The sequence below is a fragment of the Pelodiscus sinensis genome, chromosome 1 (genome assembly GCF_049634645.1).
Source record: "Pelodiscus sinensis isolate JC-2024 chromosome 1, ASM4963464v1, whole genome shotgun sequence".
Taxonomy (NCBI): domain Eukaryota; kingdom Metazoa; phylum Chordata; order Testudines; family Trionychidae; genus Pelodiscus; species Pelodiscus sinensis.
The window spans coordinates 158,313,342-158,341,250 of record NC_134711.1 but is presented as its reverse complement, the minus strand read 5'-3'; the positions used below and the strand labels follow the sequence as shown (position 1 = coordinate 158,341,250).

Genomic DNA, 27,909 nt, shown 5'->3' with positions numbered 1-27,909 from the left:
TGTGTCACTCCAGTGCGGATGATGGACACACTCTTTGTGAGTCTTCCTCATCGAAGCAATTGATGATTTAAACAGTGTGTTAAGATGCCACATGAAAACACTTGGTGTGTCCACAGGCAGGCAGGTCTCTCTATAGAAAGGGTTGTCATGGCTTGCATGTCGGGGCAAACAAGACTTTTGTGAGCTCTGTAAAGAGGTCAGATGTTTTCACTTCTAGTTTCAAGGGATTTGTTTTCTGTCTTTGGACTGCACATTGCCTAGACCTGAATGGATTAGCTGTGATGACGTATTTCTGAATTATTCTCGCATGCAATGTGAAACCTGTGCTAATGACCCCAAGTCCAGTGAGAGAAAGCACTACTGGCAGAAGTAGTCAATTCAAAGTCTCTCCAATTTTCTTCAAAGATTGCCTCTACCAGGAAGTGGGGCTTTTACTGATTGGTCCCTTATATTTTGGAAGGGTGACTAAATGTTAACTGGATCTTCTTGGGTAATGTCAACAGATTGCTTTGGGCCCAATCCTAGCTTAAAGTTGAAATTGAGTCAGGCCCTTTGTAAGCAGGTTGGGAAGTGGTCGCATTTGGCAATTATTATAATATAGGCATTGCCATTATGGTATTGACATATACATTTCTCAGTAGCTTTACACATAAAATAGCCCAGCTCCATTGGCCTCTATGGGAAATGTACTTTTCAAGCAGTGGTGTTAAGAGTTAGTGACATGTTCTTTTCCACCCTGTAACTGCCATGGTTAATTCAGTACTGCCATTTTGGCTGGTGGAAATGACACTTGACAACTTTACAGTAACTTCAAAAGATGCAGTTGCAGTACATCTAATTAGGGATGTAAATTCCCATTAATCAGTTAACTGGTTAATGTTAGGTCACACCGAGGCTACTGCCGACTCTCGGCCGTCTCTGGAGCAGCCCCTATTCACAGAAGGCTGGACTCTCCATGGACAGAGGCTGCTCGGACACTGTCACTGTGTCTGCCTGCGGGACCCCTGCATCTCTTACAGACAGGGGCTGCTCCAGACAAAAGCAACCCCTCTCTGCAGCAGGCCCTCTGTAGGGCTGGAGTAGCCCTCTGCCCACAGCCGGTGGTGAGCTGTTCCAGCCCCCTCTGATTAGCTGTAAATTGGAACCAGTAAGCATCATCCTTTAAGAGAGCTAAGGAAGTTGTCCCATGAAGTTGTGCGATTGTTCTGAATGACTCCCAGGACCTGAGTCAAATGGAGCTGTATCTACACTGCAAAGTAATAAGTCTCAGATCCTCGATCTCATCTTGAATCAAGGTTGGAGCCCTAGTACTGCAGGTCTGGGGCGTGGGTTAATGCAATTGCAGCATAGTTGCATGGGGGGAAGGGCGCACCTTTGGGGCCCAAACCCATCCCTATTGGTAGAGGAGGATGGAAGGAGTTCTTACAGAAGTCACATGACACGCTTTACTTCTGGTCATGTGTCCGTCCTGACCCCAGAAGTACTAAACCCCAGAGATGGGGCTTACAGGGGTCAGGGAGTGTGGCTAATGTGTCCCCATTTTTGGTTCAGAAAATATGGTCACCCTTTCAATACCCCAGCAGAGAGTGACACTACAATTCAGTCATTGCTTTGATGCAGTATAGCACTGCAGGGAAGGATGCTCTGCTATAGTGCTGCAGCAGGGACCATGCCATCTCAATATTAATATGACTGTCAGATGGATCAGCTACTGGGATGGATATTCTCAGGATGTGTACTGCCTGAGGTCTGGCTCTATGTGTGGAATTAATAAAATTGCTGGTGTCTGCCTCAGTGTGGCAGGGAGGGAAATTCTGTGTTGCTGCTGTTGTTTCGCTGAAGACTCTGCAGTCTGGCTTCATCCACAGAATCCCTCTCTGTGGGTTCCTAATGGACTGCTATGGGGGTTGTGCGATGGCTGTACTGCTAGTTACCCCCTTCCTCACTGTGGATCACTGACAGGTTGCTGCTGGAACAGCTCCCCTTTTCCTCCTACCTAACAAGGCTTAGGGAAGAGTAGAATTATTTAAAAACATGTTTAAAAATTCTCCAGCACTGACTTCCGAGGGCAAGCTGCATTTGGGGACTGCCCTCTCCACTTGCAGCAGCTGGTTTGTTGTTGGCCTGGAAAACCCCTTGGTCGTGTTTTCAATAAAATGTGACTTCATTTTCTATCGCAGGGTTGCTACAGTGGCTCTGGTTGGGTCGGAGGACTCCAGTTTGTGTTCTTTACTTTCCAAACACTGAACTACCACAGGGTAAAGTATCAAAACTAATTAGCAACTTAGTGAGGAAATAAACATTGTAGACAGGAAGCTCTGCATCCTAGCAAGTTGAAAGCAAACAAAAAGGGAAAAGAAGAGCAAACAGGTTAATACTGGACAGTGCAGGCTTCCAACAGATCCTAACTACACTTCAGTGAGAGATGTCAAGAGGAAAAAAATGTCGTAAAATCACTTATATTATCCAGGATCACAAAGTGCAATCATCATTAAAGGGAAAAGGTCTTGTGCTTTTTGACAACGTACGTGTACCAAATCCAGTAGAAATTAGCTCAAACCCTCTTAGTCTGAAATGAAACTAGAACTTTTTTACTGTTTCACAAACTGCACTGATAGCCTAGCTCCTGATTAGAGTCGCCACAGTATTTAGCGTTCTGTACTACATTTCTGATGAGAGTTAGGAAATAACTCAAAGTCATCCTATAAGACATTCAAGATGCTCAATAATATTCAAGCTCTCCTTCACCTAATGCCCCACGTGTGAAGGTTAGGGTTCAGAATGACACAAGGGGCAAATGCACTTGAGGGTAGAGGCTGCATATATTTATCTAATTTATAATAGCTATGTTACAATATAATATTTAAGTGTTTGCTCTAACTGTAAAACCTCCAATGCAGGAGAGAAGCATTATCAAGTGTGAAATACTTGTTTGCAGGAGCGGTTATTTCCTGCCCAACAGAAGGCCTATAGACATCAGATAAGCCATTTTGGAACATCTGAGGACAAAAGCCTTTGTTGATTGCTCCCTCCCATGAAGAGACCAGCACATGAACTTGTCCCATTATCATGCATGCTGGAGAAGGGAATAAAAATCCACATGATGGAGTTTCATTTCTCAGCCCTAGCCTCTAGAGCAGTGGTCACCAACAGTAGATCGGGATCTACTGATAGATCTTAGAGCCTCTGACAGGTGATCTTGACTGGTTTGGCCAAGAGGCTACAAAGCGCAGCACTTCAGCTGCCCCTACCCTCACTGCTGCGCATCTCCTGCCCTTTGCCTTGGAGCTCCCCGCCCCCGCGGGAGCCTCCTGCTTGTGGTACAGAGAAGGGAAGGAAGAGGAGGGGGTACTGATGTCAGGGTGCCCCCTCTTTCACCCTGTATTCTATCTCCACAGAAAAGGGGAGGGGGAGGGCGGCACAACAGGGCTTGGGATGGAGGGAGTTTGCTGGCAGCTTTTGAGAGTGGTGCAGGGCCAGGTCAAGGGTGAGCTTTCCTTAGCCGCCTGCACCACCACCCAGGAGCCATCTGAGGTAAGCAGTGACCAGCTGGAGCCAGCTCCGAACCCCTGCCCCAGTCATGAACTCCCTCCTGCACCCCAAGGCCCTGTCCTAGCCTTCAGCCTCTGGACCTAAACTCCTTAGGAGATCCTGTACCCAGACTTCTCATAAGGCCTTATGACTGAGGGAGGAATGGTGGTAGTGGGGTAATACACATGCAACTGCCTCTATGGTTTGTGATTTTTTACTTGTCATACAACACAATACGGACACAGAAGTGAAGCTGGTTAATCACACCGTAGCCTGGTGTGACACCAAAATCCGCAAATGGAAAGGGGATTATGTGAATGCCCCAATTCTGATATATGTCTCCTCCTGAAAGCACAGAGTTCCTACCTACTTCCAGTCCCTCCTCCTGGGTAGCCAATTCTGGTGGGGTCTTTGCACCTGCCAAGTGTGCAAGGTCAGTGTTAGAGTATGGCAGAGAGAGACCTATAGTCATCTGAGCTAATACTGGTGCTTTGGAGGCCTGCCACTGTACAATTGCCATGGAGGTGCACTGAACCACAGCCCACCATCAGGCACCAAGAGGGCCCATGCTTTTGCGGTGCCTAATACTGAATCCAACTCCACCCCAACTCACAAAAAAAGAGAAGGCACATGTTTTAGGGGCCTGTCTTCCTGGTTGCCTTACAGGAACCAAGTGTGGAGATGAGAGACACCAAAGTCTTCTTCCTGGCCATGAACAAGCCCCATTATGGTCAATTCCTACTTCAGGCTCTTTACACCAGCTGCTTTTCCTTGTCCTTCCCCATTCATCATTCACACCAGCCCCCTAAACCTGAATTCCTCCAGTTTAAACCTTAAAATAAGCCCTGCACTATCCCACTCCTACCTGTCATCCCTGTATGTATCTCATTCTTTGACCTGCCCACTGACACCACCTCTGAAATGTGGCTTCCCCTGCACTAAGCACAATCCCTAATGGAGCCTCTTCTTCTTACAGGGCTTCAATACCAGCCCTCTCAAGCTCTCCTGCTCCACCATGTGCTGGAACATCAGCCATTCTGTCAGTCTCTTCTCCTGCTCACCAATCTTACTTCCTCCTCACTGCTGCCAGTAACACCAGGGCACTCAGAGCAGGGACCAGAGAGTCATCCCAGGAGACCATCACTGCCAGGAACTGGATGAGAGGATTATGCTACTGCTGCAACAAGACACTGAAATCTGGCATCATCCCTCAATTTAACATCAATGCCCAGCTGCAGTAGAACCCTATAGGAAGAAAATCTCTCCAGAGAGCTTGATTTCTGCTTCTATTTCCAATATTGACATTCAAGTCAGGCTGTTGTATAGCTCAACAGAGGGAAACTGCTCCTGCCCCCAAGATAGTGAGGCTGGTTCCATCTTCCAATTATCATTAATAGAAGACTAGATTATAGCCTGGCTGCTGCTACAAGCACCCTGAAGCCTAACTCCGTTTGTGCTTTGGAGAACTGCCGCTATACAATTACCATGGAGGTGCACTGAACATCCACCCACCACCAGGCACCAAGAGGGTCCATGATTATGCAAATACCAATACTGAACCTCAGGACAGCCTGACTCCCAAAAAGAGGAGGCTCATACTGTTAGGGGTCTGGCTTCATGGTGACCTTCCCAGGCCAGAGACAGCCCCCAGCAACAGAATGTGGAAATGAGAGAAAGAAAATTCTCCTCCCTGTCCTTGAAAGGGCCTATTCTGAGCAATCATTAGCCCTTTACACCAGCCGCTTTTCCTTATACTTCCCCCACAGAAGCTCCTTTCCCACTCGTCACTCGGGACAGCCCCTAATTCTCATTCCTCCAGTTCTACCCAAAAATGAACTCTGTGCTAAGACTCCTTCCCCACTACTACCTGCCAGCCCCGTATGTGTCGCCTTCCTTGAGCTGCCTGCTGACACTACCCCAGAGATGTGGCACCTCCTGTTCCCCTGAACTAAGCACAGTGGATTCTCTTCTTACAGGGTTTTCACACCAGCCCTTTCAGCCTCCCCTGCAGCTCCATATGCTGGACCATCAGCCCCTCAGTGAGTTTCCTCTCTTGCCACAGCCATCATACTGTCTTTTCTTCCTCTCTGCTGCCAGTAACACCAGGCCACTCAGAGCAGGGACCAGAGGGTCATCCCAGGAATTGAATGAGAGGGATATGCCACTGCTGCAGCAAGACACAGAAGCCCAGCTTCATCCCTCAATGTAACATCAACGTCAGGCTGCTGTACAGCCTTACTAGGAGAAAATCTCTCCAGAGAGCCTGATTTCAGCTTCCATCCTGACATCCAAGTCAGGCTGCTGTATAGTTTAACATAAGGGGACAGTGGTACTGCCCTCAACATCATGAGGCTTTGCTCCATCCTCCAATGTAACGTTAACACAATACTAGATTACAGCGAATAATGTTCTGCTGATGCTACAAGGACCCGAAAGCCTGACTCCATTCACCAGATTACATCTAGGCAAAGGCTGCTAAACCGTCTTACAGCCTGGGATATTTTGTTAGTGGTGTTGGTTTCACACCAAATCTAGACACTGTTCATGTGCTCCTATATAGCCCTATGTGGTACTTGTGTTGGGAACTTGATCATCACTGTATCCCCTCCTCCGTATGTAGTATAGCAGAAAGGGATGTTCTACAGCTGTGGAGAGTCTGAGGTTCCCCCATCACAAATCATTCCTTGGCATACTGCATTTGAGCCCTGTCGGAAATCATGTTGCTATGGAGACCATAAAGCCTGGTTCCACCTCCAGGTTCTTACATAGGTCTTCAAGGGGAGGGCTCACCCACAGTAGTGTCCTGGCTTCAAGCCCAACTCTACAGGTAGAATTGACCTAATTGCCAAGTTCTTATATAACCCTATATGGAGAGATAATCAGTCTAGTATTTGGGGGACTATGGGGACTTGTCTCTAATATTTTGCTGTTGCAGGGCTTCCTCTATAGATTGACTTGGAGGGAGGAATTTCAGTGCTTATGCAGGGAGAACACAAGGCATCACATCACAGCCTGGTATGACACATGGACCCATAAATGCCACATCGTAAAGGGGTAATAGGAATGTTCTAATTCTGATATATACCCCATTAGTGTTTGTCTCCTCCTGCAGGCACAAAGCTCCTACTTTCTCCCAGTGCCTCCACTTGGGCAGCCAACTTCAGTGGTGTCTCTGTACCCTGCTACATGCTATGCTCCCAGTGTCTGGCACAGGGAAACCCATTGTCACCTGGGCAAGTACAGGTGCTTTGGAAATCTGACACTATACAACTGCCATGGAAGTACATTGAAAGTTACCCACCACCAGGCACCAAGAGGGTCCATGCTTATGTAGATACCAATATTGAAGCTGAGGGCAGCCCAACTCCCAAGAAGAGGGAGTTCATGGTATTAGGAGTCTGTCTTCCTGGTGGCCTTCCCAGGCCAGAGACAGCTCCCAGGAACAGAATGCGGAGATGAGAGACAGCTACGTCTTCTTCCTAGCCTTGAATATGGCCTATTGTGATCAACCACTAGCTCAGCCCTTTACATTAGCCGCTTTTCCTTGTCATTTCTCCCACAGAGGCTCCTTCCCCACTCATCACTCACACCAGCCCCCTAACTCTCAATTCCTCCAGTTTAACTCCTAAAATGAGCCTTGTGCTAAGATTTCTTCCCCACTACCACCTGCCAGCCCCATATATGTTTCTTTCCTTAAGCTTCCCACCCCTGAGATGTGGCTCCTCAGATTCCCCTGCAATAAGCTTAATCCCTAGTGGAACCTCCTCTTCATACAGAGGAGAGTCTGAGGTTCCTACACCATAAATCATTTCTGGGCATACCGCACTAGTGTCCTGCTGCAAACCATGTTATATGGAGACCATGAGGCCTGGTTCTACCACCATGTTCTTACATAACAAAGAGAGGGCTCTCCCATTAAAGTTTTCTAGCTTAAGGCCTGACTCTACAATTAGAATTTACCTAATTACCAAGCACTTATATAGCTTCATTTGGTCAGATGCTCCATCTAATATTTGGAAGACTATGGGTCTTGGCTCTAATCTTTCCATTGACCTTGTTGCAGGGCTTCCTCTATAGATTGACTTAGGTGGGTGAACTTCAGTGCTGCTGTAGGGAGAACACGAGGCCTGCCTCTTTCCCTCCACTCTCTCTAGTGCTCAATAGGCCAGCGGAGAGGGACACTCTATTACAGAGGAGTAGCAAGGCTCTAAATATAGAATTCTGTTATTGCTGTGATTCAGAATAGGCCTGCAGGGAAGGATGCTCTGCTATGGTGCTGCCACTGGGACCATGCCATCTTAATATTTATTTGCCACAGGAACAGTAATTTCCTGCCCAACTGAAGATGACTCATAGAAATCAGACAAACCATTTTGGAACATCAGAGGACAAAACACTTTGTTGATTTCTCCCTCCCATGAAGAACAGACTTGCACATGAACTTGTCCCATCATCTTGAATGCTGGAGAAGGGAATCAAAATCCCTAACAAAAAAACAAATGAACAAACAAACAAACAAAAAACAAGCATCTTTAGTCTGTTTAAACCCTGCAAGACCAGAAGTTCTAAACTGCCTCCTGGGTCTGCCAAGACAGATGCTAGTTATCCAGATCACAACAACTCTGTCACCCTTAGGGTATGTCTACACTACCCCGCTAGTGCGAACTAGCGGGGTAATGTATGCATACCGAACGTGCAAATGAAGCCCGGGATTTGAATTTCCCGGGCTTTATTTGCATAAGCCAGCCAGCGCCATTTTTAAATGCCGGCTTGTTCGAACCCCGAGGTGTACAGATAGTTCGGAATGGCTAGCTAGTCCGAACTATCTAGCCCGTGCCGCGTGTAGCCGCGCGGCACGGGGTTCGAACAAGCCGGCATTTAAAAATGGCGCCGGCTGGCTTATGCAAATAAAGCCCGGGAAATTCAAATCCCGAGCTTCATTTGCACGTTCGGTATGCATACATTACCCCGCTAGTTCGCACTAGCGGGGTAGTGTAGACATACCCTTAGAGTTTAGATGTTAACTCACTGGTGGATATATATGTTTGCTTACTTTAATCTGTAACTAAGACATTTTTTATCTAAATAAAAAACAGATAAATAATTTGATACAGTCTTGGCTATAGGTGTTGTCTTTGGTGCAGAATCTAGATTTCCTCCTTAGTGTAAGAGACGAGATTCTTGGAACTGAAAGCACCCTCAATATGGGGTGTGATATATAGTTTAAATGGTTATTGATCACTAACTCTAGATTCTCTGGGTGGCAATATAGATTGGAGAAGTCTAAGGGGAATGTTTGTAACTCCATGATAACACTGGTATAGTGATCCAGGAGGCCATATTTGTACTGGCTTCATGAAATCTAATTAGAGAAGATACCATCAATTAGCACTGTTGGCCCTGTTTTTGACAGTCTGCCCTGATGTAAGTATTCACAATCATAAGCCATTCTAGTCTGCATGAGATTGTTGTGCCCACAGGACAATACAGGCCGTCCTTGCTATAAGTCCAAGCTAGGTTCTAAAAAACTTGGACTTATAGCGAAGCAACTTAAAGAGGGGATTTTTTTCCCATGGCTGGCTTTCATGTGAACAAATTTGGGAGGGGTAGGGGTTGCACTACTCAAAAGCAGGGAATGGGAGGTCTCATAACGCATCAGTTCCTACAAACGTCAATGACTTTAATGTGGAACAGATGTATACCAGGGCAACTTATAGTAGGTATTATAAAGCCTCAAGGGAGATGTCGCAGACAACTACTGAGGCCATCCCACCTACATTTCCATAGTCTCTGCCTTGTTCACACATCATTCTACAGAGGAACTGGCAGCTAAATTCTGTGCAGCCGCACCACTTCCTATTCAGCTCTGCACGCAAGCTATTAAGCTAAGTGCAGGTGCTCAAGGCTGCAACAGGGAAAGATTACTGTACCCTATCACAGAAACTGCCATAGCCGGGGGGGATTACAATGGGCAAAATATCATTCCATCAGCTAAATATCTAGCAAATCTAAGCAAGCAAGAGTGCACACCCTGATTCTCATTCTTTAAACTGAGAGTATCCCCCTCTTTTCAGCCAGGTGAAGCACAGTCTTTCTTTTCTGTATTCCCAATATATTTATAACCATTGCAGATACTATTAACACAATTTGTTACACTGAAGAAAACACCACTCCAGCAGCTGAATATTTAGCAAATTTAAGCAAAGAAAGAGCAAACTGTATTCACATGGACACACCGAGGGTTTCCCGCAACTTCCAAGGAGCTGTAAGAGCCACATTCCTTCAGATCTTCCTTATATGTGGAATTGATATAATTGCTGGTATCCTCCAAAGTTATGCAGGGAGGAACCCTCTCTGATGTTGCTGCTCCTCTGAAAACTAAGCATCCTGGCTCCTGCATGGAAATGGAAAGGCAGGCTACTGTGGGGTTTTGCCATTGTAGTCACTGCCAATGTTCCCTCTAATGTTTTCCATCTATGTGAGAATATTTTCCATATATGTGCAGAATAAATTTTTATGTGCACTGAGGTATGTACCAGTGTGCATCACCGGTAAAATCAAAACCTAGCTGTGATGTTTTGCTAATCAGCTGGGTGGCATTTGAATCTCTCCTGAGTGGCTCTACAAGCTCAAAGACCTGCACCAGTACAATTGCCATGGAGGTGCACTGAAAGTCCACCAACCACCAGGCACCAAGAGGCTCCATAGTAAAGTGGAGCCTGACACTGAACCTGAGAGCAGCCCAACTCCCAGAAAATGGAGGCTGATGCTGTTAGGGGCCTAGCTTCCTGGTGGCCATCCTGGACCAGAGAGAGTTCCCAGGAACCAAAGGTGGAGATGAGAGACATGAAAATCTCCTCACTGGCCTTCAACAATAGGCCCTGCTTTGGCCTATCCCTGCCTCTGCCCCTTCAGTCCATCTGCTTTTCCTGGTCCCTCTCCCATGGAGGCTCCTTCCCCACCAGTCGTTCACACCAGCCACCTAACTCCAGCTTAACCCCTAAAATGAGTCCTATGCTGTGGCTCTTTTTCCACTTGTATTGACACCAGCCTTGATATATGGCTCCTCAGCTTCCCCTGCACTAATCACAGTCCCTAGAGCCTCCTCATCTTACAGGGCTTTCACACCAGCCCTAACAGGCTCTCCTGCATCTCCAAAGGCCAGAATATCAGTCCCTCTGAGAATCTCCTCTCCTGCCATACATATCAAACTGCCGTTTTCCTCCCTGCTGCCAATAACACCAGGCCACTCAGAGCAGGGACCAGAGAGTCATCCCAGAAGGCTGTCACTACAAGGAACTGGATGAGAGGGATAACACCGAGACCTGGCTTCTTTCCTCAATGTCACATCAATGTCAGGCTGACGTACAGCCCTGTAAGAAGAAAATCTCTCCAGAGAAGCCTAATTTCTGCTTCCATTTCCCATATTGACATCAAAGTCAGGCTTCTGTATAGCTCGAAAGAGGGACACCCTACTCTTTCCTCCAAAACCCTCAGGCCTAGTTCCATACTTCAATGTAACATTAACACCAGTCTGGATTGCATTCTGGAAGCAAATATTATTCTGTTGATACTACAAAGACCCCAAGGCCTGACTCTGTTCACCAAATTACATCTAAACAAAGGTTGCTAGACAGCCTTATTGTGAGAGATAGTTTGTTAGTGATAGTGGTGAGAAACTAAAGCCTGATTTCATCCCCAAATTAGTCACAGTTCATGTGCTCCTATATAGCTCTTCATGGTGCTTATGTGGGGAACTTTATCGTCACTGTATCCCCTCCTGTACTATGTAGTATGGCTGAGAGACATGCTCTACTGCTGAAGAGAGTCTGAGGTTTCCCCACCACAAATCATTCCTGGGCATACTGCACTAGAGTCCTGTTGCAAACCATGCTGCTAGGTAGACCATGAGGCCTGGTTCTACCTCCATGTTCTTACATATCAGGGAGAAGGCTTGCCCCCTAAAGTCTCCTAGATTGAGGCCCAACTGTACAACTAGAATCGATCTAATTACCAAGCACTTATATAGCTTCATATGGTCAGATGCTCCATCTAATATTTGAAAGATTGTGGTGCTTGGCTCTAATCTTTCCTTTGACCTTGTTGCAGGTCTATAGATTGACTTGAGGGGATGAATTTCAGTGCTGCTGTGGGGAGAACACAAGACCTGCCTGCCTCCCTCCACCGTTTCTAGTGCTCAATAGCCCAGCAGAAAGGGATACTCTGTTACTGGGGAGTGGCTAAACTATAATTTTTAGAATTCTGTCATTTCTGTGATGCAGTAAAGGCCTGTAAAGAAAGAGGCTCTGCTAATGGTGCTGTCGCAGGAACCATGCCACCTCAATATTTGTTTGCCTCAGGAACTATTATTTCCTGCCTAACAGAAGAAGGCCCTTAAACATTAGATAAACCATTTTGGAACATCAGACCTCCGGACCGCCCATCCTCAGTCAGCGTGGCCATGAACGCTTTTTCTTTTGCATAATTACCCCGCTCGGAGGTTTAGGGGGGCCTGGGCCCACCCTCTCTCCAGGCCCCAGCTGAGGGCCCTAAGGTGGGGGTGTCCTGCCAGTCCACCCCCTACCTGGCTGACAGGGCTACCCACCGTAACACATCAGCCCGCAAGCGGGGCTCCCGCTGCCCGCCCTGGGCTACTTCCTCACCCCCGCTTGTCCCGTCTTCCCTCCAGCAATGTCTCTAACCGGCTTCCAGCTCCCCTCCTCTTCAGCCTCCCTCTCCCCCCCTCTTGCACTGTCCTTCCTCCCTTTTGAATGCCCCGCCCCCCTTCTGCGCAGGCGCCGGCATCTTCTCCTCTGGCACCCAAGGCGCATGCGTGGTCGGCGTACGGGCCGCTGCTCCCGGGCTCAGTCTCTGCCGCCGCCTTTTCTCCTGGCACAGGGATGAGAGGGATTGCCCTCCTGCCACCCTCGTTCGGGTTCCCTCCCCGGAGTTGTGCAGGGTTCGGAGGGTATATCCTAGTAATGGTAGTACCGAGTAATGGTAGTTCAGAATAGGAAGCCTAGTCCGAACAACCTAGTCCGTGCCGCATGTAGCCGCGCGGCACGGAGTCCGCACTACCGGACATTTAAAAATGGCGGCGCCCGGCGAGATGCAAATGAAGCTCGGGAAATTCAAATCCCAGGCTTCATTTGCAACTCCAGTTGCCTACATTACCCCCCTAGTTCGAACTAGGGTGGTAGTGTAGACATACCCTAATACCCCATCATACTGACAAACTGGGTTTGCTCTGGGTTATGTATCAGTAATATCTAAACTCCAGTGGGAGAAATTGTAACAATTCTCTCTGCCCCATTTACCAGAAGAGGATTTTGTTCCCTCTCAGCAGGACAGGCTGTGCAATTATGTTCATGGAAAAACAACTGTGCTTTTTAGTAAAACTTTCATTCCAAACCTACCAAAAACAAGCAATGCAAGACCTAGGGAAAAATTCAAGCAGCTCCTTTTCAGAGAACCAAAACAAATTTTCAAAACATTCCCAGCCCAGAGCCCAGTGCTGGATGCATGCCTCCAGGATTGGCACTTCTGGCAACTGTCCTGGGCTAAAGTCATCCTGCTTGCCTGTAAGCAGGGAAGAGTCTCCTTTTCCATCTATCCATGTCGAGTACAGGGTTTGTATCCGCCTTTACAAGGAACAAGAAATAGTTTTCAGCACAGTAAATGGATAGAAGATAAACAGTGAGCAGATGTTGTAATATAGCACTTTGATTTATACTTTTGCTTGTGAAAGTCTCATTCAGACCAAAAGTTAAGGTGCACCTTTCAGATTATATGTTTCACTGGCCATTCCACCTAATTGTATTTTAGATGGTTAAGATTAAGAACACCAAGTCATGCAGTACTTCTGATACACATAAAACTAATTTCTTAAAATCTAATCATAGTCTAGAAAAAACTTTTAAAACAAAGTGTTATCTGATCGGAAACCACAAGGTGGAGCTAAATGACTGTAGTAATAAAAAACTGAAGCCTGTCACAGTGAAGTTTCTGCTTGTCACTGCTGAATTGCAGTAACTAAACAAACTTATAGGTTGACTGAAGGAGCAGTAATGCTCTTTTTCTGTGGTCCTTCCAAAATGTACAAGTATCTGACTGAATTGCATTTCAAAGTAAGCAAAAGATGATCTCTCTACTCTTCAAAACCATTGTTAAAGGGGAAATGAATAATCCTGGGCTGTGTCTAGACTGGCAAGTTTTTCCGCACAAGCAACTGCTTTTGCGGAAAAAATTGCCAGCTGTCTACACTGGCCGCTTGAATTTCTGCAAGAACACTGATGATCTCATGTAAGAAATCAGTGCTTCTTGCGGAAATACTATGCTGCTCCCATTCGGGCAAAAGTCTTTTTGCGCAAAAGCTTTTGCGCAAAAGGGCCAGTGTAGACAGCTCAGATTTGTTTTGTGCAAAAGCGCATCTAGATTGGCCACGGATGCTTCTGCGCAAAAGCGCTTTTGCGCAAAAGCATCTGTGCCAATCTAGATGCTCTTTTTCACAAATGCTTTTAACGGAAAAGCTTTTCCGTTAAAAGCATTTGCGGAAAATCATGCCAGTCTAGATGTAGCCCTGCTGTATGATACGTAGAATTTTTTACACTATCGCCAAAATAACCACTACTTAATTTGTTAGAATTATTTATGATTGTCTTCCTGACCTCTCTTCACAAAGCCTTCCAAAATTCTGTGCATTTTTGTTGAGGAATGAAATAACATTTATTCTTTATTATACAGGCAGTCCCCGGGTTACATGGATCCGACTTACATCGGATCCCTACTTACAAACGGGGTGAGGCAACCCCGCACTAGCGGCTTCCCCCAGGCAGACCAGGGAGATGCGAAGCTAGCCCCCCCCCCCCCAGCAGACCAGGGAGATGCGGGGTGGCTTTTCTCAGCAGACACCTCAGCTTGAGAATAAAGGACTGAGGGAAGTGAGGTGTGGGAGAATAAAACTGAGCTCTGGAGAAATGTTTGGCTAGAGTTTCCCCTACAATATGTACCAGTTCCGACTTACATACATATTCAACTTAAGAACAAACCTACAGTCCCTATCTTGTACGTAACCCGGGGACTGCCTGTATCTGTAAAGATGGGCACGTGGGTTTTGTTTCTGGGCAGATAAACTTTCATAATATTTTATGATGTCCCACTTTCAAATAATTACAGTGTGTCTGAAACGCTCGTGAGACTCCTCTCTTCCAACTATTCTCATTTCTCTCAAAGTGAAGGAAATTAAGAGAAAAGTTTACCGAGTTCTAACAATTAAAAACTGCAAACTAAGTATGAAGAACAGAGGCCAAAATCGGAGGGAACTTCACACATATGGGACAAAAAACACTGGGAAAATGTATTAAATCAAGATTAATGCTGGGCCTTATCTAAGTTATATTAATTAGAAACAGCTTCGTCAGATTCCTATAGTAATGTTAGCCATCAGTTAAGTGCCCTCCAAGTGTACTGAGTCATTAGTGATTCCCCAAACACATTATTAAAGGTTTTTCAGGCACACCTAACTCTCCAGTTCATCTGATGAAGTGAGGTTTGCACACAAAAGCTCATGATACTATATATTTTGATTAGTCTCTAAGCAGGGCCGGCCCACAACATCTTGGCACCTGAGGTGGGAAGTTCAAATGACACTCCTATACCCCCTCGCTTGGGCCAAAATTTTGAAAGGTCTCAATTCTGCCTTCTTCCTGTTCTACTCCTCTCATGGTACTGCTCTGCTACCTACATGCGCACCAGCAGCAGACACAATTTTCTATAGTATGGGTCCTAGTGGCGCCCCCACCCCACAGTCTGGCACCTGAGGCCGCCACCTCAGTTCGCCTTGTGGTAAGGCCAGCCCTGTCTCTAAGGTGCCACGGAACCACTCTCTTTTAAAGTTACAGACTAACATGGTTACCCCTCTGAGATTTCTTACCAATGATTTTAACATTCACCTCCTGGACTTGGGGGACTTGCTTTCAGATACTGTATGTCTAGTTTTAGAAAGACTTATAGCAGTTGCCCCAGCCCAGGTTGCATAAAGGCAACATCTTAGCATCTGAAGTTCCCTAGAAATGTCATTTTTGCACTTCCACGTCCTAACATGCTATTCCCTCACAAAGATAGTGAGAGGTTTCCTAATAGGCCTTCCTCGTGAGTTGGCATGTAAGATTTCTTTAGTGCATAATACTGCAAACTCATTAATCATTTCAGATCAAGAATTCCCTCACATGCAGGCCCATGTGTTAAAGCTTTTATATAACAAATGCTCCTTCCTCCACTCCTACTGTCATGCATTTGGAAAAAAAAACCCAGAAAACAAAAAAAATAAGTGATGTTCTCTCATCTTCAATCCCCATAAATATCATCATAAAATTGTACTTCCAACAAAATGCAGGGAGGTGAAAGTTCACAGCAGTCTTTTTTTTTTTTAATAAGATCTTCACTTGCAAAACCTCTTTGACGTTATAGCATGACATGAAAGGACTGTTTTCTGAGAGGCAAGTATTTTTATTTCCTATCCATGAAGATGTTTACTATGGATTATAGAGGAGCCCTTGTTTCCACTATTAATGCCTGGTTAAAGATAGTAGTATGGTTAATCTAAAGCCCACCCAAAGGAAGACTGACTTGGGACTGAAATGGCCTCCTCTCCTGCTAGCACAGGATTGGTGTAAAGCTCTACATCAGCCCTGCTCCAATCCTCCCATGTATGTCTTGCAGCCAGGAGTGGAAGGGAGGGGGCAGAGGTGAAGTGCACTGCATTACAGCTATTCTCCACTTCCCATGGTTTATAAGGGGCAGAGGAAGCAACCCTGAGGTGGCTCTGAGTTACACCAGTGGGGAGGCAGGGACTAGGCTGTCCTGAAACACAAAGATGGCTTAAAGTCACATTTATATCCAGTCTTCCCTTGAAAACAGGGTGGAGAACCAAATTGGGGCCAATGCTTCTGGGTAGTCACACTAGCAATACAGGAACAAAGTATAGTGTCTACCGCTGGCAAAAACGAACCAGAACCACTTCTACCATACTGATCCTAATTTAAAAAATCCCATTGGCTCTTCCACCTCTGAGATCTTAGTACCAATTGAGGAGTGTGTCTGGTTTGTTTGGGACAATGATGAGAAGGAAGGGGGGGCGGTGACCTAGGATTGAAGAAATATTAGTGCTTACCATCAAACAACAATAAAAATGCAATTACAGTAAACTTTCAATAATCCGGCACCCTCATAGCCCCCCCTTCCGATAGTCCAGCTCTGCCCCCGGCTCTGCCCCAGGCGTCCCTGATTCAGCCACCGCTGAAACTAACCAGCAGCGGCTGAATCGGAGACACCTGGGGCAGAGCAGCTGGAGTGCTGCCGGGTTGGTCCGGTAGCGCTGACCCTTGGCGCGGGGAGACCAACCAGGCAGCACCCCAGCTGCTCTTGGGGATGCCTGGGGCAGAGCAGCTAGGGTGCTGCTGGGTTGGTCCCGCGGCGCCGCTCCTCGGCGCTACTGGATCAACCCGGCAGCACCCCAGCTGCTCTGCCCCAGGAGTCCCCAAGTCAGCCGCTGCTGAAACTGACCAGCAGCTGACTCCAGGAAGCCAGAGGCAGAGCAGCTCTGCCTCCGGCTTCCTGGAGTCAGCCGCTGGTCAGTTTCAGCAGCAGCTGAATCTGGATGCCTGGGACAGAGCAGCTGGGGCGCTGCCGGGTTGGTCCTGCTGCGCCGCACCTCGGCGCTGCGGGGACCAAATTGACAGCACCCCAGCTGCTCTACCCCAGGCGTCCCCAAGTCAGCTGCTGCTGAAACTGATCAGCAGCTGATTCCAGGAAGCCCGGGGCAGAACAGCTCTGCCTGGGGCTTCCTGGAGTCAGCCGCTGGTCAGTTTCAGCAGCGGCTGAATCGGGGACACCAGGGGTGTTTCCCGGTTGGTTCCGCAGCCCCGAGGGGCAGCGCTAGGGGACCTACCCGGCAGTGCCCCAGCTGCTCTGCTTCCGGCTTCCCGGATTCAGCCGCTGGTCAGTTTTAGCAGCGGCTGAATCGGGGAAGCTGGGGGCAAAGCAGCTCCAATGGTCCGGCTGCCCGGAGCACTTCCGGGTTCCTGATGGTGCCGGACCATCAGGAGTGCCGGACCGTCAGATGCCGGACCACTGGAGTTTTACTGTAGTTCTAAAACAGATTCAAAATGATCAAAGGAGCTGCCATCCCCTTTTTCACCCATGCTAAGCAATATCAGCACCCTTTCCATAGTCATTGCTAATTTCTCTATCCATAGTGGCACGTTACTGATTTTGCATTATTTTCTCAGTTTGCTGGTGTTTAGGAGTAAGTGTGTGAGCCTCACTTCTGGCTGAGTGGCAGCAGTATATCACAGGTTATATTTCATTAGTTTCATTGCCCCTTGTGAAACTTTCACTTCCCTCCAACTGCTTTACATTTCAGGTCTATAACTTACCACTAAATGTAAGCAAACTGTCTTAGCAACACCACTATGCCATAGTACACAAGAACACATTAATCAACATAATATTTTATGGTACTACTGTATTTGCACATTCACTGAATAACCAGCTAGAATCAAAGAGCTTGATTTTTTTTAGTTCTTTCATCTTCACTTGCATGACATATAAATCTCTCTTAAGAGCTATATACACAATATGCACCATAGTAAAATGCAGTCACAACTCGCATTTGTTCTTCATCTGGATCTTAGAGAGACAAGATCTGATTTATATCAATATCTCCATGTACGTGAGGTAAGCAAATTATGCATAAGGTCATTTATTCAAGCCCACAAAGATGACCTCCCTGCTTTCTAATCATTCCAAATAAAAATAGCAATGAATGGCCAAATTCTGCCTCTCTTACTCATGCTCAGTAACATTTTATTTCTCAAATAGTTCCACTAAAAGCAATGATATTCACAGAGTAAAATACCCACGCAAAATACTACTCATTGCAAGAGTATCAGAATCACATATAAGTATAGGCTGAATCTCTAAAATCCAGGACTCTTCGGGCCTGCGACATCCATGGTCTGGTAGGACCACAAATATTGTTGGACTAGAGAGCCCCAGCTGGCCAGGTTCAGAAGAACAGCCTGGGTTAGGCTGGTGGCGGGGAGCCCAGCCCCAGCAGGGCCAGCATGGGGGAGAGCACAATTCTGACCAGGGCTGGTGGCAAGGAGCGCAGCCTCAACTGGGACTGGCAAGGTGCAGGACTAGGAGCACAGTCCCAGCCAGGGCTGGCGACGGGAGTACAGCCCCAGCTGAAACTCAAGTCAGCTCAGCAGGCAGTCCAGGCTGGTACCATGGGAGTGGGGGTGCAGTCCCACCTGGGCAGGAGGCAATGGGGCTGGTCCCTGTCTGGGATTGGTGCAGTGGGGAGATGCAGCCTAGGCCAGGCCTGGCACAGTGGAGGGCTGGAAGCAGTGGTAGGCAGCAGGGAGAGCAGCCTCACCTGGAAGCAGAGCAGACAGTCAGGTATGGAGCCTTGACCTCCCCTCGTCGAGCGAACTCCATTGTTTGGGACTCCTCAGGTCCTGAGAGTGCTGGTCAAGGGAGGTCCAACCTGTACTGTAATTTGGACCACCGTTTTCAAACCTACTTTCTCAAGCATAGACATCCAAATCAGCAGCTTGATTTTCTGAGGTACAGTCTCAGTTCACAAGTTAGGACTATTTTATATTATAATGTGACTCTCGGGTAATCTGCAGCATTTGTGGTCATTAACCATATGCTTTGAGCCTCTCTGTAGGATAAGTTCAGACTGTGGGTGTCTTTAAATGGCATATTTGTTTGAAAGGTTGAGACTGTTTGAAAAAGATTGTGCTAGTTCTAGAAAGAGATGTTGGAACTTCAAGGATCCTATTCAATACCTATTGCAATGAATGCAGGTCTTCATGTTGATGTCAGTAGGCACTGGATCAGGTACTAAGTGTGCCCACTGAATCTGGATGTAGCACATTCTCGTCACCTTGAAAATGGACAATGTTTTTAGAAGGTGTGAAACTGCTAATTGTTCCTGGTCTGTAATAGAAAATTTAAGTTAAAAGTAACACCACTTCTTTCTCTGTAGCCCCTCAGATTATCAAAATATTCCAGGGTGAACCTACTAGAATCTGAATAAATGTACAATACCTCTCCCACAGGGAGCCCTATGGAGACAGAAAGATTTATATACAGGATTAAGTTTTCAATATGCAAAACACCCTCCTTGCAGGTCTAAAAGGTTCAATCAATTCTTATAAAGTGAACAAGTTAAAAGTATTTAAACATGAAAGTGTATCACGGTGCTTGGAGAAAAACACTTTAATGTTGATAATACGAGAATCTCAGCAGTCAAGAGAGTAATTCCCAAAGCTGTGCATGAAGCAGGTAAGACTCATGCCCTTGAACCTGTGGCTCAGTGGGAATGTGTGATGTAGAAAATCACTGGGCTTTCATCTTTGGAGCTCTGGTTTATACCTGATTTAAGGCATTAATTAAAAGTGTCTTGGGTATCGGTTTTTCTCGTAATTAAGCCTGCACATATATATGATGAGTAACCTGAGCTCACAAGCAAAAGGTTTTCTGCTGCACACCACTTGAACAAGCCGGTACTGAGGCAAAGCTGCCTCGTCTGTGAGGTACAGTCAGTGAAAAAGCAATAGTAAGTCTGGTAATCGATAAGAGAGCTCACATTAGTATTAATCATGAGAGGCAGGTCAAAACTAGAAAACAAGAATTCCATCTTTCAAAAGATGGTGAGGTTAGGAAGCTATGATTTTTTGCATCCTAATTAAAACCAGGCCTTTTGACATTTTGTGGGAGAAAAATCACACACACACAGACCCATCTTAGAATAGCCAATGGCTCAATAGTTAGGCACCCATGTGGGCTGTATAAGACTTAGCACCCACGGAGTTGGAACCTATAGAACTATGGGGCGGCTGCAAAATTAAACCTGCACATGGGGAGAAATTAGTGGGTGCAGAGTACCCACCGGTGTCAAGCTGCACCAAGCTGCTTTCTGTCCCATCTGCCTACATGTCTTGTGTGCTGGAAGCTCTGTGCTTACCTACTCCTTCCCCTCCCTCCCAGCACTTTCAGAGTGCTGCAAACAGCTGATTTACAGCATTACATTCAAGCTCCAGGAGGGTGGGGATGGGACATGCTCAGCAGAGGAGACAGAAGAGGTAGGGCAGGGGTGGAGTTAGGGCAGGAAGAAGTGAGGCAGGGTTTTAGGGTGAGGCTGGGACCTAAAGTGGTGGGGGGGAGGGGTGGAAGGTCATACATCCCCGGCAAAATGAGCACCTATGCTCAGTGCCACTCAAAAGTAGAGCTGTTTATCTGAACAATCCTCTCCCATGCTTGGAGGGGTTGAAACAAACTGGAACTCAGATTTAAATCTCTCTCTTTTATTTCTCAGAACAAAACCTCAGACAAAGAGGTACAAACTTGTGTAAGCTATGACTCTGGTACCTGAATTTTCCTCATACTGCACCTACATGTTTCTAAAAACTTCCCATGCAAACTGCGGGGAGGATGGCTCATTGAAAAAGATATTGAAGGAACAACTACAAATATAGGAGGAGAACCAGAAGAGGGTAGAAACACATCATCTAAGGGAGGACAGGATTTCAAAAAGGAACATACAGGGGCGGACTGACCCGGCGGGATACCGGGAATTTCCCAGTGGGCCGTCCTCCAAAGGGCTGACCAAAGGGCTGGCTGGTGGCTGCTGGAGGAGGTGGGGGATTGTGACAGGGCGCCACAGCCCCACACTTTAAATTCCCCAGTGCTGGCCATGTACGGGATACATTGGGGCCGAGGGAGCGCATGCGCGGTGTGCTCAGACACCACGCAACAGCTGAGAGGGGAGACGCCCGGGCATGGCGTGACATCATGGCCCAGAGACTTTAAAACTGCCTTGCCCAGCGTTGTACCACACGGCCCAGCATGTGGTCTGGAGCCCCAGCTGCAGCTGGGGCCAGGGCTGCGGGTACTTCTGGGGTCTGATCACAGACTCCAGCCCCACAAACTAAAAGGCAGAAGGTGGGGGAGGGGAGGAGAAGGGGGAAAAATAGAGGGAAGGGGTGAGAGAGGAAGAGGCTTGTGCTGAGGGGAGGGGGGCAGGTCAGGAGAAGAAAGGGGAAGGCACCAAGGGACAGGGTGGAGGAGAGACAAATGCCAGGGGGCCAAGTGGAGACAATGAGGAGAAGGCAGGAGAGGAGGTGTCAGTGGGAGGGGGGACAGGGTTATGCTGGGAGAAGAGAGGGTAAGGGCATTGGGAGCTTAGAAGCGGAGAAGGGGATGGTGCTGGGAGAAGGCTTGAAAGAAGGGGTGGGCATGAGGAAGGCAGGGGTGGAGCAAGTTATGTGTGAGGGCACAGAGGCACGAGGGGGTGGGCATTAGGGAAAAAGAGGACAAAGGGCGCAGGGACAGTGAGGGAAGGGGGAGGCACCAGGAGGGTGCAGGGGTAAGGGAAGGTCAAGTACCAGGAGATTCTGGGAGTGAAGCACAAGGGCAGAAACCTGCAGGGGAGGGACCAGCACCAGAGGAGAGAGGCAGGGCAGGTGTGTAGAGGGAGGTGTTAGAAGAGGGGTAGCTCACATGATCAGAGTGGGGCTATTGGAGGAGTGGGCACAGTGGGGAGAGAAGGGCTGGTGGAGGGGGGCAGGATGCAGAAGGGCTGAGGGCAGTAAGGGTATGTCCACACTACAGCGCTAGTTCGAACTAACTTAGTTCGAATTAGTTAATTCGAACTAAGCTAATTCGAACTAACACGTCTAGAACTAAAAACTAGTTCGAATTAGTGTTTTGCTAATTCGAACTAGCGCGTCCACATTGAGTGGACTCTGAACAGGGCTTAAGGATGGCCGGAAGCAGTGCCAGCAGGGCATAAGAGGAGGACTTAGAGCATGGAGATGCTGTCTCAGGCTAGCAGAGGGCTGCGCTTAAAGGGTCCCCACCCCCACCCCGGACACACAGTTTTAAGGGGTGCCCCGCTTGCAAAGAAGTTCTGGCTTGGAGTGCCCGGAGTACCCACACTGGGCACATCACACCACTCGGCCATCAGCCCGGCTGCACTTGCCGCAGGCTGCCATCTGGGGAGAGGGGGCAATTGGGGGGCTGCAGGAGAGCTTCCACCCCCAGAAGCCCGCAGAGCCAGCCCAGTCCTCCCCATCGGGGGCTCGTACCCCATTCCTCCCTTACCTCCTTCCACTTACCCTTCCCTAGCCCCCCTTCTTATTGATGTACAAAATAAAGATAACGTTTCTTCCAACATTGACTCTGTCTTTATTGAACAAAACTGTGGGAGACTGGGAAAAGGAGGTGGGAGAGGGGAAGAGAAAGGCTGGGAGAGGGGAGGGCAACTAACATGATCAGGGGTTGGGAACAGGTCCCAGATGAAGAGAGGCTACAGAGACTGGGACTGTTCAGCTTAGAAAAGAGGAGATGGAGCGGGGACAGGATAGAGGTCTCTAAAAGCAGGGGTTGGGTGGAGAGGGTGCATTCAGAAAAGTTCTTCATGAGTTCCCATAAAGAAGGACTAGAGGACACCAAAGGAAAGGAATGGGTAGCAGGCTTCAAACTAGTAAGAGAAAGTTGTTCTTCAGAAAGCAAATAGTTAACCTGTGGAACTCCTTGCTGCAGGAGGCTGTGAAGGCTACAACTAGAACAGAGTTTAAAGGGAAGTGAGATCAACTCATGGAGGTTGGGTCCATGGAGTAGTCTTAGCCAGGGGGTAGGAGTGGTGTCCCTGCCCAAAGTTTGTGGAAGGCTGGAGAGGGATGGCACGAGACAAATGGCTTGGTCACTGTCTTCGGTCCATCCCCTCCAGGGTCCCTAGGGTTGGCCGCTGGCAGCAGACAGGCTACTGGGCTAGATGGACCTTTGGTCTGACCCAGGACGGCCATTGTAAGCTCAGGGCTCAGAGTCGGGGGTCTCAGTGGCCCCCCTTGATTTTCATGCACACCTGCTCCTAGGTGGCCAGGCTGGCAGCTCTCCTGCCCTAGACAGCCACTTTCCTGTGCCTAGTGCGGAGATCGTGGACGAGGTCCACGATGTCCGCACTAGCCCAGGCAGGTGCCCGCCTCTTGCGGTCCAGGGCAAGCTCCCGGGAGCCGCCAGCCTGGTCCCGGGAAGAGGGGGTGGGCTGAGGGACATCGGGTGGGTGGCTTGAGCCGTGCCAGGTGCAGGGTCTGCTGGCTGGGTGCTGGCAGGCTTGCACCTGGCACGGGCACCGTAGCCAGCCCGTGCCCCTTTAAGGGGCCCGGGGCCGGGAAGGGGGCATAGAGTTTCCCTGGTGTTGGCCAGAGTGGCCACCAGGGAAACCTGGGGAGGGCTAGCCTCCCACTAGTTCGAATTAAGGGGCTACACACCCCTTAATTCGAACTAGCTAGTTCGAACTAGGCTTAATCCTCGTAAAATGAGGTTTACCTAGTTCGAACTAAGCGCTCCGCTAGTTCGATTCAAATTCGAACTAGCGGAGCGCTAGTGTAGCGCCTATTAAAGTTAGTTCGAACTAACGTCCATTAGTTCGAACTAACTTTGTAGTGTAGACATACCCTAAGAAGGGCAGGAGTCAGGACAGCAGAGGAGTGTGCGGGTGGGGGGGTACCAGGGGAGCTGATGGAATAAGGGGAGGAGACAGGGCAGCAGAGGGAAAAGGGAAAGGTTTAGAAGATATTTATTAATAACTTGGGTTTCACAGTGGCACATCCAAACAAGCCACATGAACTCAGTACTGGTGCACAAAAATTCATTCTGCTCATGGGAGGAAACTCTTAGAGGGGACACTTCCCACAGCCTCTCTGCCCCCTAGTTAATGTCACACACATTGTGTTAATGCAATTGCAAGATAGTTGCATGAGGGGGGTTTGGAAGGGACTAAACTAATCCCTATTGGTAGGAGGTTGGTGGGAAAAGTCCTTAGAGAGGGGTCACATGACACCTTTTACTTCTGGTCATGTGTCCATCTTGCCCAGAGAGTGTTACCTCCATAGGCCTGGCTAATGGGAGTCAGGGGCGTGGTTAACAGAGGTCAGGGGTGTGGCTAATGGGGGTCAAAGAGTAAATTTAAAAAACATTATTTGATGTGAAAAAGTGGGCTGTTCTCAGTGCATTTCCCGGGCCTATTATGATTACCAGTCCACCCCTGGGAACATATAAACTGATGCTAAAGCCAGCAGCAATGTCAAAGACTGTTAGGATGAAGTCAAGGTTCTAACATTTGGCTCCTGCTTAGTGAATTACATTAAATGGAGAAAGTTTGGCAAATGTATTTGTTAAAGTTTAACAAAGCATTCACTAATAAAACCCAAAGTTTAAGTATTCAGGTTGCTGTTCTGAATCTGGCCATACTGCCAATTATTATCTTCTAGTGCTATATAGACATAGTTTGATTATTAAAGTTTGTGACAGCTCCTAGTGATGGTATTTGTAAAAAAAAAAAAAAAAAAAAGTTAAGAAAACTCCAAAGATAGCATGAATGCTCTTGTTACAAAAAATAGTGTGCGCCAGCAAAAATATGTTTACATTTGTGTAACAGGCTTGTTGAGTTGTGGGAATTGAATATTTCATATATAATGCTTATGGTGTAAAGCAAAATAGGGTTTTTCCATGTTAATAATTTAACATTAATTAAACTGGGGTCAAGACCAAGTATTTAGGTAATCAAAACATTTATTAATGTCTCTGGGACACTCTTTCAATTCACTAGTATCTATCTTCTTTAAAAAAAGAAAAAAAAAGAACTCACAACAACAAGCTTCTGATATTGCTTGTGCCTATCTTAGTCCAGCAATGGTTATTTTGCCCTGGAACTGCCACTCCTGTGATGAAGAATATCAGTGTATGCGCAACAAAGTTCAGATGTTAAAAGTTGCTGATCAGTGTCAATTATATTGTTTATATCACAATTGAAGCATTGCACCCACATGCTCTGATGGTGTAAATGGGTAGAGTGAATAGAGTTATGCCTACTCCATTTTGACCTATATCTTTGTTTAGAAATCATCCTTGATTAGTAGTCAAATTTTTATACACAATTTCCCTGTGCCATCCCTTTAACACATTTTTGTGTACCAATGCCAGACAGAAGAAACTGCTGCTAAATAAAGACTAAAAATTCTTCAGTGATAGGAATTTTCATACCTGACTGTAACTGTTGGATTATTATGATAATAAGAGTGTAAAACAACTTCCATGCTTAATGAGCACAGACAAATGCATTATAAAAGCATCTGCTTATAATTCTCAAGCATCTGGCTTCCCAGTAAGCAGCAGTTCAGCAATTACTAGCATGCACTAGAAGTCTCCCTGATCCTATTCATACTGAAACATGCTAGTCCACATTGCAGGTGCATGATATGTAGTATTTCTGGAGGGAAGAAGTGATCACCTGGAACTGGTCAGAAAATCCAACAGCAATTTCATGACAAAGACTTATTTTTGTTTTAAAGTATCCCAAACGGAGCCACTCACTGCTGTCCCATTCCCCCACCCTTGTGTTGTTTTTAACCATTCTTCCTTGACCTCAAGCTTCCAGAAGAAAAACTTAAATGTGAATCTCAAAAGCTCAGTAACAAGAAGACAACTAAAAAGGACCTCAACAATTTTTTTTAAAACCTCATGATTTAAAAACTGATTTCCACTTGACTCATGACTTTTGAATACTTGGGGTTAGCAACATACTATTTCCAAGTTCCACCCATATGTCTCTGACCTACCTTAGTCAGGATCTGGTGCTCAGATTCAGATTCCTTCTCACTGCTGCACAGACATGCTCTGGATCCCACACTTCAACAAGCTTACTGTAGAAACAAGGCACCCTGCTAATGGAAGGAAAGAAAGGAACATTTTACATTGTCACAGTCTATAAAAGGTTTCTGTCTTTAAAGGAAGAGAGACCAGTTCTACTTCCTACTGTTAAAGCACAAAGACTCAATGAACTTGCAATACCTTTAGAACACTTTAACAGGATTGGGCCTGGGAGGCTTTTATTGCTTCTGTCCAGAACAAATGTGCTATTGAAAACTGCCTAGTCCTACTCTGCCTTCTAATTTGCTTTGAATGAAACTGGCAATCTGAGGCCCAGCCACTGCCCTTAACTTTCTTCCTTTTTCAGAAAGAACCCTAGTCTCTGCTCAGATCAATTGAAGTTTAATTAGCACAAGGTAGGCCTGACAGCTGGGAAAGCAGAACTTGTCTTTAAAAGGAGCTGCATCTGGAAGAAGCCACTATTTCCTTATTTGCATAGAAAGCTAAATCAGTGAGAAGAATCTATAAGTACTCTTTGTACACAGTAGGTTGCAGAACTGTTACCAGCAAGTCAGACTTTTGTACCAGTTGCAGATTGGCTGCCCAGCTTGCTTCCCAGAGAGACACACCAGCTCTTGCTAGTTTATGCAAAGTAAGAGAAGGCACCACTCAGTGGTTGAACTGTAAAATACAATTTAACATTTCAATACAGAGCCTATGGCAGATACAGCTGTGATTCCATTTTCCACACACTGGCTATTTAAATGTAAAAAGCCAGCCAATGAACTGGATAGCTCAGGGATTCAGACACTATTCAAGAATGAGGGAGACAATGAGTGTTTTCTCTCTAGCAGACATTTGATGTTCCTTGTATCTTTTCCCTTAATCTACAATTCAAACTCATCCAAGCCTGAAGACAGCCATCTTACTCTTGCACATGGAAATTAAAAAAGGAAGCATATTTAATTGAAAAGAGAACTAGTAAAAACATGTAATTTTCTCATTAGAAAAAAGAAATTTACATTGAAATTTTAAAATTTCAAGATGTCACCAAAACACCAGTAATTTCAATCAGCTGGTCAGAAAATAAAAAGCAACAAATATCACAGCAGTTTAATCAAAGGTCTTCTTGATATTGTCACCAAAATGGCAACCAGTTTTATTCAAATACTAGCATGAAAGTAGGAGATGTTTATAGACGGGATTGAAGTGCTGGAAGGGTTTTTCTACTGTCCCAGTGTTTTAAAAATGGTTGGTTAATTGTGCGAATGGTGGAGTTACCCTTCTGATGGGGATCCCCACCGAGCCATATGAGCAAAGTAGAGATTTTAATCGCTGTGTCACATCTTGACAGCATATGATTATGGATATTCAGAAGGAACAATGTCCTATGAAGTCAATTCAATTTTTTAAAATGGAAATGGACAAAAAAAATCCCAGCCCATAGATGATTGATCTATTTTCCCATATTCGTTTCTTGTATTTTAAGTGCTACTATGAAGCTGTAGCAAGTCAACATTCACAGAAGATTTCACCTAGGGAGTTCTTTCAAAACAACACAGCCCCTCCCCTGGGGCTCCTTTTACCTCTACATTTTTCCAAAGAATCCAGATACTCCCTCGCAAATAGGTAATAAAATTTAACCCCAGACAA

General features: G+C 46.6%; 1 long non-coding RNA gene across 1 annotated transcript; it reads right to left on the bottom strand.

Moving 5' to 3' along the window:
- Nucleotides 1-15,211: 15,211 nt before the first annotated feature.
- LOC112544759 (uncharacterized) lies at nt 15,212-26,924 on the bottom strand. The gene is made up of 4 exons (XR_012897608.1): nt 26,458-26,924; nt 26,226-26,330; nt 18,971-19,086; nt 15,212-16,674 (listed from the first exon to the last, which is right to left on the bottom strand). It is a non-coding gene; the product is annotated as an uncharacterized LOC112544759 (long non-coding RNA).
- Nucleotides 26,925-27,909: the final 985 nt, after the last annotated feature.